A 21,019-nucleotide genomic window follows, 5' to 3' on the forward strand; every position below is an offset into this window, starting at 1 on the left:
GATCCCTGGAGATGAACTAAATGATCAAAAATGCTTCCTATTGGAAAAGGGAGCTGCCAGATTAAATATTAATAGAATACTATTCAAACTCTCTTTACAAAACTAAGCTATTATGATTACTTACAAATACCCTCTTCATAAATCAGATCATGTACTAACTGGCTTAAATCTATTAGGATAGAATGCAAACTGCTTACCATGCATTACAAGGTCCTACACAGTCTGGCTCTTCCCTGACCTTGTTTTACACTTTTGAGCCCCACGGGCCTTTCTTCTGCTCTGGAAACATACCAACTCCCTCCAACTCCTTCTGCTTCTACTGAAGTTTCAGAATGATCTCTTTCCTCTGCCCAGATCACTTCTCTGTTTGCCATCCTTAAGGATGGGTTCAAATGTCCCCTCCTCATGAATGCCTTCCTCAGCCACCTTGGCCCCTATCCATCATTTGCTCTCACATCATCCAGCTTTCTCCCCACATAGTCCTCTCACAGTCCTGGATGTTGTTTTTGTTTGCTTATTGTCTTCTCTCCCCACTAGAAGGTTAGTTCCACGAGGGCAGGGGCCTTGCTTCTCTTATTTATAACCTAACTCCCAGAGCCAGGCACAGTGCCTGGCACATGCTGGTTGGTATACATTCAATAACCAGTAGCTGAATGAATGATTAAACTTCAGCCAGAGGTGGATTAAAAACTTAACAGGGTCTAAGCACTAAAGATTATGGCGCTCCTCCCCCATATTTAACTCTGACTGAAAACAAGACTGAACCTCACACTTACATGTACTGAAATGAAAATAGCTTCCTTCTAGATTGTCTGATTGTAAGCCATGGAGCCCTTGCTTTGCTGGTGTCCCAAGTTTATGAGCTTTTTATCTGCCTTTGAGGAATCTAGCACTCATTCATCCCTTTAAATGTGCCAGAAGAAATTTTAGGTTCAGCTTGTCTCTGCCTGCAAAAAACCATGCTAGGATTTTGATAGGTATTTTGTTAAATCTATAGATCAATAGGGGAAGGGAGGGAAAAAACAGAATGGGAAGAAATCAAAGAGGGAGACAAACCATGAGACTCTTAACTATGGGAAAGAAATTGAGGGTTGCTGTAGGGGAGGTGGGTGGGGGGATGGGGTAACTGGGTGATGGGCATTAAGGAGGGCACGTGATGTGATGAGCCCTGGGTGTTATATGAATCTGATGAATTACTAAACTCTACATCTGAAACTAATGATGTTCTATATATTGGCTAATTGAATTTAAATAAAAAAAATCAAGGGGCACCTGGGTGGCTCAGTCGGTTGGGCGTCTGCTTTTGGCTCAGGTCGTGATCCCGGGGTCGTGGGAGCAAGTCCCTCATCGGGCTCCCTGCTCAGCGGGGAGTCTGCTTCTCCCTCTCCCTCTGCCTGATGCTCTGCCTGCTTGTGTGTTCTCTCTCCCTGTCAAATAAATAAAATCTTTAAAAAAAATCTATAGATCAATTTGGGAAGAACTGACAATATTTATTATACTGGTTCTTCCAATCCATGAATGTAGTGGGTTGCTCCAATTAATTAGGCCTTCTTTAATTTCACCAGCATTTTATATTTTTCAGCATACAGATCCCATACATGGTTTGTTAGATTTATACCTAAAGATTTCATATTCTTTGGAGCAATTATAAGTGGCATCTAGTTTTTAATTTGTTTCCACATGTTTGTTGTTAGCATATATAGAAGTTCTTTTAGTAGAACAAAGAGAAATGTGCTCTTTAATGAAGTAAACTTGTTCAACATCAACCTATTGGACTAAACACAAGCTATTTATCCTAACATTCAAGTACCTCATAATGTGCCTCTAAATTTCTTAATATTAGCCCAGTTCTTAATTGCTACACACCAATCTCTACTGCTATTGAAGGGTCTTCTCTTCCCTCACCTGAATACACCTTATTCATTCTACCTCCATGTCTTTGTTCATACCATTTCCCCTCAAGAATAGTCCTCCCACTGAGCCCTTTTAACCCAAACTAAATCTTAATTCTCCTTCAAGGATGAGGTCAAAGCTCTTCAGAAGATGCCTTCCCTGACAGCCCCAGCCTACATTGCTCCTTTTTTCTGCTGGACTCTTTTAACCAATATTGTGTGCCCCTCAATCACTAATTTAGTTTTTAATTAGTTTTAATCTCCATCTTGTTTCCCTTATTGGATGCTATATACTGGGGAGGCTCCCATAATAGCTATCATGGTACCATCTGCATGGAAGGCACATAAAGGAGAGAGAAGTTTCAAGATGTTCAGTACATAAAGGGTATTCATACATTCTTGCTGAGTCTTTCATCTAGGCAAGATCTGTGCTCTTCACCTGTAGGGCAAGTATTCTCTCTTTGCCAACTAAGCAGGCTTGAGATGAAAATAATTTTAAACTGCCGCTTCCAAAATGTTCTAAAAACAGCCGGTCTCTAATCGGATTTTTGGAGGTTTACTTGAACAGCACAGGTAGTCCCATGAAAGCTGCAGTAACATCTCCTGGCCACCAGAGGACGAGGAGCAGGGGGAGAGATTGCTTCCTCCCAGCCCAAGTCTCAGAGGTCAAAGGCAGAGGCAGAATGTGGACTCTGTATCTATGGCCTTCAGGCTTAATTTACTGCCCCAAGTGCTCAGCAGTCTCTCATCTCCAGATGAGCTCCTTTTCCTCTGAAAGATGAGCTGGAGTTTCCCAGAGGCTTACCCCAGTACTAACCTTAAGTGATTATCAGTAGGAACCAATGCACTTTAGTTGCAGGATTTAAAGGCAGAAAAGGAGTACAGAGATGTTTTATCTTTCTAACCCACCACAAACCTGACTCTCAGTTCTTTGGGCCAGTTAAAAAAAAAAAAAAAAGTCCCTCAGGCAGTGTCCAAATGGACATTCCACAACAAAGATACCTTTAGGGACCAATGTCCCAAATCCAGGGCATTGCAAATGGAGTATTTTAGGAGCTAGATTATTCCTACACATAAATTCTGGCTCATGGAGCAGTCCACTCGCAGTGGGCTTTTCCGTCGTTAATCACATCTTTGTTATGTGATATCCACGTGAGTACTTCTCAGTAGAAGCAGCTTCATGCTCAAATGCTCAAAGAACACTAGAATAAAGCTCCGATTGTCCTATTCACTGATTCCAAGTCCTGGTTTGTCGCCACCTCAGGTCTCTAGTTTTCCAAAGAGTGAAATGCAATCTCAAAACAGAGCTATTTTGATTAATGCACATAGAAAATGCACGAAATGTGTAGAGTTAAAGCAACAGGGACTTGCACCTCTCAAGAGGCAGTGAACCTCTGGTCTGATTTAAAAATGATTCTGTGCTGCCCGTTGTAGAAATCATTTTAGAAGAGAATTTCATGCTGCTCGAACTCATTAAATTTGTGAACGTAAATAAGTAAACATAAAGTCAAATAATGAAAGTTAGGGACATTCATGTGGGGTCTCTCAACGACAAACACGTGTAGATGGCTGAATGCCTGACAGCACTACAGTGATTTTTCTCGAAGTACCTGTAACGTCCCTTTCACAAGGACGGCAGTGCCCTGCATTAGGGATTCATCAGACTTTCGAAGGAGTGATTGCAATTCTCTCAAATCATTGCGTTCCTTTACGCTGGTGAGGCAGCTGGAAACAACGCAACCAGGAGGAAAGAGCTCCGCGTCTAGGTCGGGGCGGGGGGGGGGGCGCGGGGGCACACCCTTAAATACCTGTTGGGGCGCAGCCCCGGGCCCGGGGTCGCGGCTGGCGGGCGCGCGGGCGCGGAAGGAGGAGGCCGCGGGGCCGCCTCCTCGGGCAGCCCCGGCTCCTCCCAGCGGCGCCTGCGGAACCTGCCTGCAAGTCGCCGAACTCCGGAACGGAACGTGACCCGACCCCTCCCCGAGCGGCCGCAGCGAGGCACGGAGCGGCGCGGCGGACCCGGGCGGCCGCGGGATGGGCGGGCGGGCGGGCGGGCGCGCGGCCCCGCCCGGCGCCCACCGCCCTGCCCTCGCCTGTCTCCTCCTTTCCCCGGGGCTCCGCTGAGTTCATTCACTGGGATTGGTTTCAAGTGACGCCATCTCTTTATTTTTAAACCAATGACCTCATCCGCGCTTGAAGTTTCCTGACCAGCGACTCTTTCTCTTTCCCCCCAACCCCCCACCCCACCCCCCCGCCTTTCCCCCTCTGTGTATCACTGTTTGGGGGGCTTTAACCAATTTTTAAACGATTATTAGCACTTCTCCCTCCCCCCTCCGCTTTCCCCACGCGGCCCCCCACCTTCACCTCCCCAAGTTCTTCACCCCTTTCAACATTGTTTTTTCAAGGCTGACTGGGGGGGGGGTGGAAGAGAAAGAGTGAAGAAAAGTTGCAAACGTCTCCTCTCTTTCTAAGCTTCCCGCCCCCACCCACCCCTCAGAGAAGGAGAAGATAATATAGTGAAAAGAAGAGGAGGAGAGCGCGACGGGACGGACGCGAGCGGGAGCGCAGCCGCCCTCCCGGCTCCGCGGCGGCGCCTCTCAAGCCGGGCAGGCGAGGGGGGCCCGAGGGGAGACGCCGTGACAACTTTCATTTCTCCCGGAGGGAGTCGGGAGGTCGGCGGCCCCAAAAGTAAGTGGCCTCCGGCCGGCCGCGCACACCGTGCGGTTGGGAGGGTGCGGGGCTCGGGGCGCCCGCCCGCGCCGGCAGCATGGACGCTCCGCGGCGCGCCTGGACTCCGGGTGCCGGGCGGCGCGCTCTCGCCCCGCCGGCTCTGCCTTCCCGGGCGTCCGGGCCACCTTTCCGGGAGGCGGGGTGGGGGTGACCGCGGCCCGGAGCCGCACGAGCGTTTGAGGGGGGTGGTGTAGGCCTTGCTGGGGGCCGGGCCGAGCGGGAAGGGGGCGGGCGGCCGGGCGCGGGGTCTCGGTGCGTGCGCCCCCCGGCCGCGCCGCGGCAAGCGGGCCCGGCCGGCGGATCCCGCCGCAAGGAGCCACCGCCGCGGGACGCGGTACCTTCGCGGGCGAAGCTGCTCACTTGCAGGCGCGACTGTTACACAACACGCCTGCCAAGTGGGGCCCCGGCCTGACTGTTCCCATTATCCCAAATTCGCCTTTGGTGTAAGCAGCGAGGCCACCTGGGTGGTGACGGTGCTGCGTTCTTAAATCCAACCGACCAACCAAAAACTCCCGTTTTCATGCTGGGGCCCGAGTCACGGTGTTGGGGGGCCCAGCGCGTCCGTGACTTCTTTATTTACACTAGCCGTAAAACGTGAGAAATAAAAAAGCCCAAGGGGATAGCCGAGAATCTGTTTATCATGTGTGGTATCATGTAATAAAACACCAGGGAGGAGAATATTCATGCAGAATTGAAGCTTTCAGGTAATGGGTTAATTTCCTAAAACAAACAAAACCCCGGTGACTAACTTGAGAAAATACGAGTAGATCTGAAAATGAATGAATACTGCAAAATCCTAAAGGAGTTCATGAAACGCCAGCTGCAAAGACCCTAAGGCCTTGGGTGTTTGAAATTGTTTGGAGAAAGCACACCTCTAACTAGCCCGTGATGAATAAAGTGGAGAGGAAAAACCTGTTGCATAATCTCATTTGCCGTGGGGTTTGCTGTGCCGTCCCCTTGAACCAAGGGGAAGTGAGTTAAGATGCAGGGTTTTTAAAACTCTCTGAAGTTTTTATTTACCCAGTGCTCTGGCTGCCACTTCTGCTTTAAAAGATTATAAGTAAATAATCTGCTCTTACAAGTCAACCAAACCTATCAAACCTGTTTAGAAAATGACCAGGTATGTTTCTTTCCTTTCTGTGTGTGTGTGTGTGTGTGTTTGTGTGTGTGTGTGGTGTGTGAGAAATATACCATCCATGAAAGACCTTCTAACTACTATTGGGGGAACTTAGGCTGTCAGAAAAATGCCTCTTTATGCCACTTATTTTGTGGGGCTGATTCAGAGTGCGCATAGGTGACAACTCTTTCCTCAAAGGTTGTATACTATTTCAAACTCCATGAAGAAGAGAGATTTTTTTTAAAGTTAAGGTAAATTTTTAAAGGAAAAAAAGAATTCTTACCAGTTTAGTTACTTTTAATGATTTACTTTTCCTTGAGAATCCTGTATATTGGTGGACACACAGCTTGGGAGGCCATAATTGAGACTTGTGGAGTTCTCTTATTTGGTGAAGGCAGAAAGCTGGAAAAGTGAATCGAAAAACTAGGAATTTGTGGCTTTGTATAGGTATTTTCATCAGAATATGACTAGGCACAGTGAAAATTTTTTGGTTTTTGTTTTTTAAAAGTAGAATTTACTGAGTCTGAGGACTGTGTAGAAGGTTGCTGTTAAAAAAAATTGGGGGGGTAGTTAACATTGAACATCTCATATAAAAACTTGGGCCAAATTCACCAGCCCAAAAGTTGGTTTTTGGATAAAATAATGCATACTTATCAAAGTTCCACATGGGAGAAAATTAAAAATGGTTTATTAATTCTGCTGGTAATATGGTGAATAGTGTATGAAGGAAAGTGAGTTCAAGCACTGTAGCCCTACATTCATATGTAAAATAATTGAACAGCTATAAAGTAGAAACAGTCCTGTAAAATTGAGGATTAGGGGTCTCTCTGGCCAAAAACTTAATGGCAGTAACTGAAAAGGGGGCAAAAGAGAAGATCCTGTTAACCCAGTTCTTTTCCTTTTTCTTACACATTTTAAAACTTATTTGTAGAAGCGAGGCTGAGATCAGGTCTGTGATGGGTGCGGAGTTTAGTCTGGGGCCAGGAGAAGGGCCAGGGTTGAAGCTATTTTCTATAAATGCTTGTATCGGGAATTTGATTCCGTAGAGGTTTTGGTCTATGAGATTATATACTGATGAAGCTGATTTACATAGCTGTCCAATATTAACGTTTTCCTATTTTCAGCCAATCACAATATCCTACTAAATATATTTTGCTAGAATTACCAGTGTAATTTTCCCCAGACTTTTCCTGGATTATCTAAAAAAAGTGGGATTTTCTATCCTGTGTTATTTGGACTAAAAATTTCACTGAACGTTTAATTGTTTTTAAAATGCTTTGCATTCTCAAGCAAATGCTATTTTAAGTTGAAGAAGTAAATTAATATAGAGTAAGTTGATTTGGATCAGAATTCTAAGAAAAGGGAGGAAAGGAATCAGGGCAAACAGAAACCAGATTTTATGACAGACTTCAACAGATTGAAAAAACTAGTAAAAAGACTTCATAGGAAAAACCACAATTGATGCTTGATTGGCTTTTTAAAAATTGCATCAAAATCCAAAACTAAGATATCCACCATCATAAAAGAAAATATTGCTAATGTTGGCCTAAGCAAAAGCATAATTAAGAAAGTAAGTCTTGCCCAAAGCCACATGATATATTTTAAAGCCAGATGTCGATTTTTTTTAATTTTCTTGTGTTGTGGATAATCTCATATTTTTGTATATTTCATTAGCCCATGATCAAGGGTTGGCTGTGTGAGGGGATGAGGTTCATAAAGGTTGGCTGGATTTAAAGAAGCAAGCTCAGAGGCTTTAAGAATAGGCCATTCTCCTACACTGAGAAAGAGTTAGAAATTTAACCAAATAAATACAGTAGTGGCTCAAAAGGAAGGATTTAAGGCAGATTACTAAGGACAGGTACAAAGAAATAAAAGCTTTCCAGGGGTATGATCAATAAAGAAGGAAATGGGATATATCTTGGCATGAAAGAAAAAAGGGATAAAGAGAAAAAATACTCTTCAATACTTTGGCAACAAGAAGGGGGTAATGAAACTTCACCTCCTCCTTGATTGGGATTAGATACCTCATTATAGGTATCATTAAAAAGTCATGAGATTTTTCATGACATAAAAAATTTAATCTTGGGAGAAGGGATGGATAAAGTGAATTATGAGCATAAGTTATATGAGAATGTAGAACTTGAAATTGCCAAATATAGAGACCCACTGCAATTTCAACTGAGAAAGGGAGGGATAGGTTTAAAAAGTTGGAACTGTTGACTCGATTTCTAGATTAACTATAGATATAAATCAAGGAAAACATTTATTAATGATATGCTGTTTATATATACTGAAGTGGATACCCAAAGCTGGAGACATGGATCCATGCCCTTAATAAGGAGAGGATTATAAGAATTTTAAGCAAAGCATGTACATTTGTAAAAATAAACAGTTACCAGACAGATGGGAAGTGCCAAATTCATGGTATAAGGGAGAAAGAGATTGGAGCATTAGGGGAGGTAATGGGGAGGTAACCTTCGTAGAGATAACAGAATTTGACCTTGGCCTTAAAGGATGGTTAACATGTGTATGGAGGAAAGGAAATGGGGGAGGTCATTCATCCATCTCTTCATTCAGCAAATTTATTTGGAGCCTTTACTGTATGTTAGACACTGTTCTAAGAACCGGACATACAGTGGAAAATAAGATAAAGTTTTTGTCCTTATGGGCCCTAAATTCTAGTGGGAGAAGATGGAGGGATAGTAAACAAGTAAACACTACATGGAAAGCCTGATGACAAATTGTGATGTCTAATGAAGATAACGGGCAGGGTCAAGGAAATTATAGAGGGCTAGTTACGGTCCCACTTAACTCTGTTTTGTGTATAATATTCTGATGAATGTAAATGATACAACTATGTATTTTTAAGATTTTATTTATTAGAGAGCACAGAGGGAGTGAGAGAGGGAGAAGCAGATTCCCCACCAAGCAGAGAGCCCGATGTGGGGCTTGATCCTCCTGGAATCATGACCTGAGCTGAAGGCAGACGCCTAACTGACTGAGCCACCCAGGTGCCCCTATACTGTTTTTCTACAAATAGTAGAAACTTGAAGCAAAATGTCAGTTCCAAAATGGGAAAGTCTGGACTCACTATAGTTATCTGACCACTAGGTTTTGTTATTGTTGAGATGTTCTTCATCGTGTCAACTAAAATTTTTTTGGTAACTATTACATATTTTTAAGCACATTTATAAAGTACTTCTCAAGTGTTCTGTGAGAAATATGTTCCCTCCTCTTGTCTGCACTTTTAAATAAAAAAAAATCTATAGGTGAAATTGAGGTAGAGGATTCTAAAAAGGATTTATATTAATTGTATATTACCTGTGCTTCTACAGTACATTCTGCCATACTTGGGCTAAGCCTATGGAAGGGAAAACAGTTTTCAGAGGAGGTGGGAAATTCTTTAGCATTCCCTTGGTTTCCTTCTATTTTTTTTTTTTAAGATTTTATTTATTCATCTGAGACAGAGAGAGAGAAAGCATGAGCAGGGAGAGAGGCAGAGGGAGAGGGAGAAGCAGGCTCCCCACTGAGCCAGGAGCCCGATGTGGGGCTCAATCCCAGGACCCTGGGATCATGACCTGAGCCGAAGGCAGACGCTTAACCATCTGAGCCACCCAGGCGCCCCCCCCCCCCCCCCTTGGTTTCCTTCTAAACTGAATACTCAGAGAAGAATTGTAGGTATAAACGCTAGGGGTCTGTGGTGTGTGTGAGAAGGACAATAGAACTCAGATTTGTTTTAGTGACTGCATGAGGAGTGGGGCAGACTGCAGTTTACAGAAAAAAGATGCACTATAAATTGTAATGGTAAATGGCAAGGTCATTAATATTAAGTAATTTCCACTCTTCCCCTTAAAATCAATGGGGAAAGACATGTGTAGAGAGCTGCTTATTGTTTGCATTGTGTAAATTAAAAAAAAAATACCACTCATATCCTAGGTGGTGCCTAGTAGAGTTGTCTTTTGATAAATATTTGCTGAATAAATTGAATAAATTCTCACAACTGTTACTTTTGACCATGGTTCCATTAAGTCTCTAGCTTAGAGCATTGTTTTTTGAGCTTTGAGATGAAACCTGCAGGGGGTTGCCTTATAGCCTTGGGCACCTGTCTTGTTTGAGCAGTGCTGCTCACTCTGAGAACCTGGACCCTGACCTCACCTCCAGTTTGTGGCTGATCTGACCTCATCTTTTCCGAAGAGGTGGGTGGTTGTCTCCTATCAGCTTTTATCTTCCTGAGTAGCTGGGCTATGTCCTCTTCTGGTCACCTCTCAGGACACTGAAGTATTGCCAGTCTGGCTTATTTTATAGTGGGTTTCTCTTGTTATTTTTGTTGTTTGGTTGGTAGAGAAACACATTCCTCAGGAAGATAGTTGTTGACTTTGCTTTATAAACTGTACATGGTATATAAAGCATGGCATTATTTCCTTTTCCTTCTAGCTTTAGCTAAAAATCTTGTGTTCACTTGAAAATAAACTGGTAAATGATTTTTTGATGATAGGAAGCAACTAAAAACTAACAAGACTTTTTTTTTTTGGAGACAATCAGGAAACATGGAGTGTGTATTAGATGATATATAAGAATTATAGCCATTAAGTTTTTATCCATGTTAATGGTATTGTGGTTATGTTAAAAAAAATTCTCATCTGTTAAAGAGGCATATGGAAGTATTTATAGGCAAAATGAAATGATATCTAATATGTTTTTAAAAAACTTCAGGATAGGCACAAACATACACAAATGGGAAGGAAATAAAACAATATTGGCAAATTTTTGATAATTGTTGAAGCTAGGTGATGGCTACATTGGGGTTTGTTATTATTGTCTGTATTTTTATCTATATTTGGAAATGCCTATAATAATTAAAGTATACATTGCCAATTAGAACCGTAGAGGAAGAAATTTAATACAGTAAAATTTTGTGGTTGGACATTTGAGCTAATTGACTAATCAAAAATCTCCCCTTCACAATTTTCTGTAAGTTCTGCTTTTAGTAATGGATTTTTAAAAATAAGGAGAATTTTTTTTTAAGATTTTATTTATTTATTTGAGAGAGAGAGAGAAACAGCATGAGGGGGGGGAGAGGGTCAGAGGGAGAAGCAGGCTCCCCGCTGAGCCGGGAGCCTGATGTGGGACTCGATCCCAGGATCCCGGATCATGAACTGAGCCGAAGGCAGTCGCTTAACCAACTGAGCCGCCCAGGCGCCCAAAATAAGGAGAATTTTGGTCATTAGAAGTATTTAAAACTCTTAACTTTGAGACTTTGTAATAATAACATAGTTGTAGTTTATAAATTGCTTTGATATATTTTTTCTTTTATCCTCAGAACAAGATATGAGTTATCCATCTTAACAGATGAGGAAACTAAGACCTTAGTCTAAGTAATTTATACAGATCCCAAAGCAAGTAAGAAGTGGTGCTGGACTTGGAGCCGAGATCTTCTGATTCATTTTCAGGTGCTTATTTTCTTATATCCATTCTTATAAGTGTTCTTTTTAGGTGTTATAAGCCACTGGTTTTCAAACATTTCGGTGTCATGACACCTTGTATTCCTAAAAATTATTGAGGCCCCCAAAGATCTTTTGTTTATGTGGAATATATCCATCAATATTCAATATATTAGAAATGAAAACTGAGAAATGTTTAAATGCTTATTCATTTAAAAATAACAAACTTATTAAAGGTTAATAATACAGATAACGTAGTTTCATGAAAAAGATAGTCCAAAGCAAAAAATATAGTGAGAAGTGTGACATTTGCATTTTGCCACTTTGTTTACTGTGTTTGCTTAATAGAAAACAGTTGGATTTTCATAACTACTTTTATATTTCAATCTGTTATGATAGTTTGGTTTGAATTATATGGGGAAAGCCCTCTATACACAGATACATAGTTGAAAGAGGGTGGACTGTTTTAATAGCTTTTGTAATTGTGAATATCCTTTGTCACATTTTCAAAACTCAACAAGTGGTAGATCCTTAAAAGTTAGTTGCAGTGTTGAATCTGAAACCATACCAGTGATTTTTTATATTCCATAACATTAAAATTCTATTGGTCCATCTTGAACTTTGAATGGATCTTTGACCTGTATGTGATTTTGTAACATCATGCATTGGTCATTTGAAAAATAATGGTTTACTGAGTTATACAGATCTTTCAAATATTGACACATTTGATTACACAATATTTAACAAATCACATTCATTAATAAGACCATTATTCTCATCAAAAAAGCCTTTGAGAATTGGGAAGTGGTCAAGATTTTGCTGTTGAGTTCAAGTTTTCCAAAATTCTAATTTTGAAAGCTCAAATTTTATCATCGGCAACAGATATTGTCAGTTTTTTTCCTTGAAGTGTCAGGCTCACTTTATTCATTTTAGAGAAAATGTCTGCCAAATACCTCAGTCTGAATAACTGTTGTCTGCCAGTCATTCTTTTAAGCAAAAATGGTATTCTATGAAAAAAGTGTACAGTTTACCTCACAACTGCAACAGTTGTATAAATCCTTTTCCTTAAGACTGCCATTGTATTAAATATGCAGCAGAAGTGTTTTTTGTGTACCTCCCATTTCATCACACAGAATATTAGACCCAAGTTCTCAAGAGTGAGATGCAATGAAATTAATAACTCTTATTTAATGTTTTTTCAGGGACATTGTGAAGTGAAACTGGTTTTTTTTTTAAATGATTGATACAGTGAAGGATATAATTATTACTAGTACAGTTTTATACTTCTGCCTTGATTCATGCTAAAGCACCAGCAGTTTTGCCCATCTTTTGTACCCTCAGAGCAGATATCTACATAGTTGTTTCAGGATAAATCATGAGACTCAAAAAAGTTATTTAATACTTTGAGTAATTCAATAGCATTCTTATTTGTTGCAACCATTCACATAAAAGAAGACCTTCTTCAATTAGTTGGCATGGATACTGGAATAGTGAAAACAAAACAGTAAGTCCACCCATGTCTACGGATCTGTTCACTTATAAAGCATAAGTACAGTCCTTAAGGTGAGATATTAACTTCTAACTCATGTTTGCAACTAAATCTTTAATTTGATGAGATCCTGCATCATTTTTAAGTGGCACTGCTATGATTCCTCTTACTGACTTTTCATCCAGCAGACATTCAACAGTGTTAACCATACCACGCTTCATTAGTTTCTCAGCTATTGTGTGCACTGTTAAACCAGTGCAATCTGGTTATTTACCCTGTATAATGCTTCAGTGGCTTGTTTATTTCTGATATGTAAAGTCTTTTGCTTTTTTTTTCCCCCAAAGATTTTATTTATTTGCCAGAGAGAGAGAGAGGTAGAGTACAAGCAGGGGGAGTGGCAGGCAGAGGGAGAAGCAGGCTCCTTGCTAAGCAAGGAGCCCGAGGTGGGACACAATCCCAGGATGCTGAGATCATGACCTGAGCCGAAGGCAGACGCTTAACCATCTGAGCCACCAGGCGCCCCAAGTCTTTTGCTTTTAAAGAGCTCATCTTGTCAGTGTTTAAAACATTCCATTTCTCTTTCTTTAAACACTAAATGAATTCATTGGATGATAATGAAGTTATGGAGATTATAGCAGATATTACCAAAGATTGCTATTGCTAGGAACATGAAAGTACTGAGAATACACTCAACTCATTTCTGAAAATGTATATATTTATGCCTTACACTTACTACCTTAGAAAATGCTAGAAAACACAAGAATATATGAGCATATGTTCCACTAGTTGTCAGCATGATACATTGTCACCACATACCATGTATCCTCTGGATTTGCTGTTGTAACACTCACGAGAGAGTGAGAGCAAAAAAGGCAGATAACCTCTTCGTATTACTAAAAATAGTTTTGCCAGCATGGATCCCCTGAAAGGGTCTCAGGGACCTCCCACCGGGGTCTCTGGATCAAACTTGGACAATACTGATATAACTACCACCGTGTCCTAACATTTTTAGAGAAGTCTGACATAGACATCTATATAAATTAAGTAATGTTCCCATCTTAACTGATTAATTTATGAGGAAGAAGGGAATATGCTAGTGTGTGGGATGAGCCATGCGACCCAGAGACCATAATGGGTGGAAGGTCATATAATACCAGAAAGTGGTTAGATAGAGGACAGACAGAAGGGAGGAGTTGGTAAAAGCACTCTGCAGCTGAACAAAAAATGAGCATTTGTTCTCCCTGTTTTTTTCTTTTTAAACTAGAAAAGCATGGAGCCCCATATATGCACATACATAGATATCTGTTCAAACTCATTTATATCTGTGCTCAAAATTAGTACCTGCTCATTTTTTTCTTGAATGGCAACAGAAGAGATGGTTTCATAATTGAGAGGAGAATCGGTGCTGATGGCAGTTGTTTGTTCCTTCCAACCAGGGAGGCTGTTGACTTTTTTTTTTTTTTTTACCCCCTAAGGAAGCTGAGGGATGACAGAAGACAAATGAGGTTAGAAAGAAGAAATTATGAAAGGAGAGTGAGTGGTGTAGACATTGGTGATTATGGGAACAGCTGCAGGCAGGACTGGGCTGTGGACAGAGTGGAGAGATAAGCACTGGAGGGTAAGAGAGGGCTGGGGGGTGAAGCAGGTTCTCCCGTGTGCTGGGCGCAGGGACAGTGGGGCCCGGGGAAGTGCAGAGCTGGGTACAGCAGGAGTCATGGAGATAAACATATATTTGAAAAATTTCCATCAAAATATGGTTAAAATAACTATTTAAATCACTGCACTGGATAGTCTGACTTTTAATGTCTTACCAACATTTAAATTTTATTGTTATAGCCCATATATATTCCATTATAGTAGAAAATAACAATGCCGTGAGTTTGGTGTAGTGCTCGTAAGTCTCTAAGCTTTGATTGTGAGCATCAGTATATGAAAATATTGGCTGCGCCAGGTTTGGGACTGCAGATTCAAGAGTGAAATTGTAATACTTTATTTTTTACTAACAGGAGACAGAAGAGTTTCGTTCCAATAGATATCATTTATCAGTTTGTTTTACATGTGGTACTTATTTCCAAAAAGGATTTGAGATGGCAGAAGGAAGGATCAAAGTCAGTAATGAAGAACAAACATGATTCTAAATCATGTTTTCTTCCTTTATGTTTTCCCTATTGATGACATTTTAATAGAGTCATGTAGTTGAGGTACTGTAGATTGGTCTCTATTACCTATTCAGGAGAAATATAATCCCGTCACCTCTTAGTTGCATGTAGTGTAAGCAGAATATATTGTAATGGGAGTGAGATTGGGCGGGAAAATCATAGCATGCTAGAGAAATTTTTTTTTTAAATTTCAGAACTGGGGGCCCCTGGGTGGCTTGGTTAGTTGGGTGTCTGCCTTCGGCCCAGGCCCAGGTCATGATCCTGGGTTCCTGGGATGGAGCCCTGTGTTGGGCTCCCTTAAGGGAGCCTGCTTCTCTCTCTCCCTCTGCTGCTCCCCCTGCTTTTGCGTGCGCTCTCTCTATCAAATAAATAAAATCTAAAAAAAAAAAAAAAATTCAGAACTGCTTTCAGCTGTAGTTAATAGAAATCCACTAGCAGAGGTTTACACCATAAGCTGTTTGTTATTATGCAGTTCATGCAGTTCAGAGGTAGGTGGTCTGTCGGTTTAGCTGCTCAGCAGTGTTCTCAAGGCCCCTGGTTTGCCGTGGGCTTTGACTTTGCCACTTCTTTCCTGTTCATTTACTGTTGCCAGGTCACAAAATGGCTGCCTCAGCTCTAGACATCACATTCCTTTCCAAGGCAAGAAGGAGGAAGGGGACCAAGCAAGCAGTCCCTCCTCCTGTGCTTGCCTAACAGAGAACAAAATCTTTTCCAGAGGCATCCATTCCACTTTCTCTTAAGTCTCATTTGCTTGAGCTGTATTACAAGACTGCCCCCAGTCACAGGAGAGACTGGGGAAATGTTTATGGCTGAGGGGAGTGGGATTATCATTTCCTAGGGTTCGGCACACTGAGTGCAGCCCAGGAGAAATTGAGATTCTGTTAGCAAGTTAGAGGGAAAGCCATGTCTGTTGGGTAGCTGTGTTTCTGTCACATAGAAAGGAAAGCCCAAAGACGGGTAGGTAATGTGCTAAAACACTTTCCTTTAGTCTAGAGGCTGTTTTAAGTTTCCTCCTCAAATTAAGGCCATATCCATTTTCTTTCTGATTTTAGTGGAAGGTTGTACAGACCTATATCCCAATTAGTTGTAGAGCTAATTTAAAGACTAGTCTTAGTCTTCTCAAGTGTGAAATGAGAATATTGTATTAAGATCATCTTAGATGTAATCTCCAGTTCTAAAATTCATGTCTCTCTCCTTTTTTCCCCCCTGTCTTGACCACTTCACACTTAACTACCTTTTTTTCCCCCTGTCTTGACCACTTCACACTTACTACCTTTTTTATCAAAAAAGTGGACAGGATTAGAGAGAAGACAGGAAAACGTGTGGTGTTTCCTAGTCACATTGCTAGCTGGGTAGTATCTTTAATGAAGATCTTGATGGTATAGAAAGTTAAAGCTAAAATGAGGTTTTGACTTTTGGGCAGTTACTTATATTCTGCCCCAGATTTCCACTGAAAATGGAAAACAAAATACATTTTTATTTTTATAGAGGGACATGTATATACATGTGTGTAGTCTATAATCAAAACACTCTTGGTACAGTGTTCTGAGAAAATGCAAGTTGTCCTACCAGGAGGCTTAATTTGAAACACTATAGTTAAAAACTTGGTAGAACATCCCCTTTTGCCTATTGGGCATTTATTCTTGTTTGTTAATACTGTTCGCACCACATTTTTGTCTTAGATAAAATTAAAGGACAACTAAAGGAAAGTGATTCCCTTCATGCATTGTGGCAACTAAATTTTACTTGAATGAGGCAGGACCTTTGAGGTTTCAAGTGCCTTTAAATGGGATTCTGCTTGTGTTTCAGCAAGACCAGTGATTTGCTTCCTCATATAAAATCCTGTCAAGATTATATAAATTTGGACATACAGTGAGTTGAAAATCATACTCCCAACTCTAGCAAATTGCAGAGCAATTACACTACTTATAAGAGAGGCTGTTAAAATGTTAACCTAAAAAGTTTTCATCTTTTCTCCAGCAAAAATCTTATAGAATGAACCTGCTACATTTTATTTGGTTCATCAGTATTGGGAGACCCTGGAGATTAACATTGTTAACTGTGGCATTTAAGTGACCAAAAGGCACCTGCGCTATGGGGTGTATTTTTAAGAATAAAATGCATGTATGTATACAAATTTAACAGCTGCTTTAAACAGCTTAAGGGTAGCTTAGGGGCATCTAATTTCATTACCACAGAATATCCAAATATCAGAAACTTTTTCTTCTCAAACCGTCTTAAGTATGTAATTAAAGCAATTGTTTTCATTTTTCCTTATGTGAGTGACTAAGAGCCTTGTTAATGTAAATATTGAGGAAGCTTGATTTTATAACCAATAAAAATCATGTACAGTGGAAAACCCCTTCTCTTGTCTACAGTCCAACTGAAAGACAAACTCAAGCGTTTTTTTTCTGGCAGATGAATGACCCGTGTTGAAGGATCTTAGATGCTGTTAGTGGTTATCTCATTATAGAATGTAATTAATGATGTTGGTTTAAAGAGATACATTATTTTTGTGGGGGTGGGGAAATTTCCAAGTATAAATGTTAAGGCAGTGTGGTATTCACTTGCCAGGAAAAAGTAGATTTATACAAGTTTTTAGTAAAAGTTATTGTGAAATCATTGGAGATTTTTATTATGGAAATGACCATTCATTCATTAAAATAAGCACTTTGGCTTCTGAGTCTGGTAGGCTTATTTTTTTGGACAAAAGACCCATTCTTTTTGCCAGTGGTCCTCAATATGTCATTGTTATCAGCATGAACAAGTATTTACTGAGTGACTTTTAAGAGTGAGGTATTAGAAGGGACGCAAGGAAGTATAGCATGTACTCGGTCATCAAGGAGTTTACACTTGGCACCATCTCTTTATTTTCCATTCTTCATGATTTAAACAAATCACCATAAAAGACTCCTTATTCTTCTCCCTGGGCGTTCTTCAACTGGGGGTCCAGCACACTAGTGTCCACTTTCTTAGGCTGGAGGATAAAGTCACAGTTAGAAGTGGAGGCCAGTCCACTTGAGGTCCTCAAGTGGCCATTTCTCCTTCCCTCCTGGGACTGCAGACCTGCCCCACTTGCTCGGAGAGCAGTGTGATAGCTGGCTGCTTCTGTAGGGTAGTTGGGGAGAAGGAAGACAGTGTCCTGGGGCACTTCTTGGCTCCTTTAAATGTGAAAGGTTGGGAGGGACACAGCAAGAAAGAGCGAGAGATCTGTTGTCTTTTTTTTTTTTCTTTTTTCTTATTGTGGTAAAAACAACATAAAGTTTGCCATCTTAACTAGTAGTGTTAAGTATGTTCACTTTGTTGTAAAGCCTACCTTTAGAACCTTTTCATCTTGCCAATCTGAAACTCTTTACTCATTAACCAGCAAATCCCTATTTCTCCCTGCCCTCAGCCCCTGGTAACCATTCTACATTCTGTTTCTATGATGTCGACTATTTTAGATACTTCATGTAAGTGGAATCATATAGCGTTTGTCTTTTTGTGACTTATTTTGCTTAGCATAATGTCTTTGAGGTTCATCCGTGTTGTGGCATGTGACAGGATTTCCTTTTGAACGCTGATTAATATTGTATTACCATTTTATGTATAACCACGCTTTGTTTATTCATCTGTCGATGGACATTTGAGTTGCTTTTAGTCATTATGAATAATGCTGCTATGAACATGGGTGTACAAATATCTCTTAGAGACCCTGCTTTCAGTTCCGTTAGATGTATATCCAGAAGTTGATAGCTGTATCATTTGGTAGTTCTATTTTTAACTTTTTGAGGAGCTACCATGTTGTTTTGCATAATGGTTGCACCATTTTGTAATCCCACCAAGAGTGCACAAGGTTCTTAGCATCTTTTATATACTTGTTAGCCATTTGTATATCCTCTCTGGAGAAATGTTTAAGTGGGTTATTTGATTTTTTTTGGTAAAGTGCCATTTTGTTTTTAAAATACGGATTGGCAACTTAGAACTACTCACAGATCAGGTGTGATAATGCAGAGATACGAAAATGGAATGAGTGGAGTATAGGAAGAGCAGGGTAGCCCCATCCATCTCTAGCTGTTAACAGTACAGCTTGCTTAGTTGAGGGCTTTGTATTCCAAAGAGAATTTGAGGCCTCAGATTCATTCTCCTCCTCTTCCTCCTCTTCCTCATTACCTGTGAAACCATGGGGACCGACAAGATGGTAACTGAGGTGTTAAAAATCTTAGTTTTGAGAGTATTGCCTTTTACCACCTGACCTCGAGCTGCCAACGTTTCCTTTGATCCTCAGTCATACTGACCCCTAGAGAGAGAAATCTTTGTTGATGGCTAATAAGCACTCCACAAAAGCTTTGTCACATCTTTGGTTTTTTACTTTTACAAATTTTACTCCTTTTGCTCTGGTGGTATGACCCTCAAATCCTGAGCCTGATTACTTATTTTACTACTGCTCTACACAAGTCCTTCAGTGGGTATGTTGTACTTTGCCCTGGAGATATACGGCAGGTGTTTTTTAAAAACCTACTCACATGTCCAAAGTTCATCGGACAGCATATTTGTTGTTGTTTTAAATTCACAGAGCAAACAGAACACCCAGTCCAAACTCAGTGAATTTTTACTTCTGTAAAACCAGCTATCTTTCTGAGTTAAATGCCAGCTTTAAAGAAGTATTACCCAACTGATTTGTTTATTCTTTGTGGCTTTCATAGTGATAGTGTGGTAGGAATTAAAAGAAGTAATGTGATTGTGGTGGTTGAGGTTGAAGGATACTGTGGACTGTGCTATAATATGCTTAGAATTACTTTTAGATTTCAGGTACTTGATATTTTTAATTTTTTTGCATCTTATGGATACTATTTGGCAGATGACCAGTCTTCAGGGAGCTTATCTTAGTTATATCACCATATCACCCTATGGTGCTCTGACTTAAAATGCTCTAATGCTACTAGAACTCTACGAGGTAAGAAGAGCAACAAGTAAAGTCCAGTAAACCAAATACAAATGGGTGAGGAATGTGCATGGTGGCCCAGAAAGAGGGAGGAGTTCATAGTGCTTGCAGTGGAACTCAAGATAACCAGTCCAGTATTGCCTTTGTGCTTGGCTATCCATGACATCTGCATTGCTTTCTGGTATGTTGTCAGGTCTCGATGGAACATTACCAATCTCTTCTTTTGCCAAGATACTGAATAGAGCTGAGTGTGTGAACAGGGGAGGTAATGGAGAAGACTAAGGTAACTTCAGAGAGCTACAGTGTGGGAAGCTGCCCAAATGTATAGAGCCACCCTGGGTCATTCTTAACCTAGATTATACAGAACTCAAGAATTGAAAATGCATTTGATAACATTACGACAATTTCATTGCAAAGGATTATTTAGGCCCCGTGGGGCTTCTCATCACCCATCTCTCTGATTATTGTTGGTCATTTAGTTGTGAAAAAACAACCCCCAGAGAACAGGAAAAGTGAAAATATAAAACTAACTTAATGGTTGGTAATTAGTAGGCCAGAATTCATTAATGTCCTCATTATCAAAAGGGTATAAGATTTCCCCATCAAATGATAGCATTTCATAAATTTATAATATATACAACTATCAGATGTTTTCATTATCCATTTATGTTGCATGGGAAATATATTTTTTACTATAATTTCATTTCTGGTTTTTAAACATATACAATGTTATTAACAACATTAATATCATTTGTAATAGAAGTTCTCTTCCCTTTTGGATGTTTCAGAATCCACATTTTAAACATTAGAGTGGTACATATGGCTCTAAGACTGATTTGGTCACCATTTCTCTGATCTGTTTTGTATTTGGTGGGGAAAGATTTGCTAGGAAGTGTGACTGAAACAATCCTCCAATTTTGGCTAGGTAGTAGCTTTTAGAATAGCATTAGACTTCATTGTCCAGGTACCTTTTTATCAGAGTAACTTAAAATTCAATCACAATTTGTGTGATAATAAGTAAGCTTTTTCTAACTAAATAGGGAATATATAAGCATTTTGATAGTATTCAAAAATCAATGTAATTCACCACATTACCTGTAAAAATAGAGAAATCATACGACTATCAGTATATTCAGGCGAAGCATTTGTTAAAATACAATATCTGTTCATGATACAAAGCTCTTAACAAACAAAAATAGAGACTTCCTAAATATGATACCAAGTTCTGGTAAGGATAGAGAGCAAACGGAATTTTCATGTGCTGCTGGTG

The 21,019-nt window shown here is 40.4% G+C and overlaps 1 protein-coding gene across 7 annotated transcripts in view; it reads left to right on the plus strand.

The window, feature by feature from the left end:
- The first annotated feature begins 4,064 nt into the window (after nt 1-4,064).
- Nucleotides 4,065-21,019, plus strand: part of DUSP16 (dual specificity phosphatase 16) — a 77,446-nt gene continuing 60,491 nt past the window's right edge. For 5 of the 7 annotated variants that reach the window (XM_025879838.2, XM_025879840.2, XM_025879833.2 and 2 more), the window contains exons 1-2: nt 4,065-4,577; nt 11,057-11,186. The gene's annotated coding sequence lies outside the window, so the exon portion shown is untranslated. Of the gene's footprint in view, nt 4,578-5,720; nt 5,740-9,860; nt 9,933-11,056; nt 11,187-21,019 lie in introns of those variants that run through there. The other 2 variants (XM_025879836.2, XM_025879835.2) reach the window with 2 other exon arrangements.

The sequence above is a fragment of the Callorhinus ursinus genome, unplaced genomic scaffold (genome assembly GCF_003265705.2).
Source record: "Callorhinus ursinus isolate GAN/ISIS: 27379988/994484 unplaced genomic scaffold, GSC_fseal_2.0 scaffold27, whole genome shotgun sequence".
In the NCBI taxonomy this organism is placed as follows: domain Eukaryota; kingdom Metazoa; phylum Chordata; class Mammalia; order Carnivora; family Otariidae; genus Callorhinus; species Callorhinus ursinus.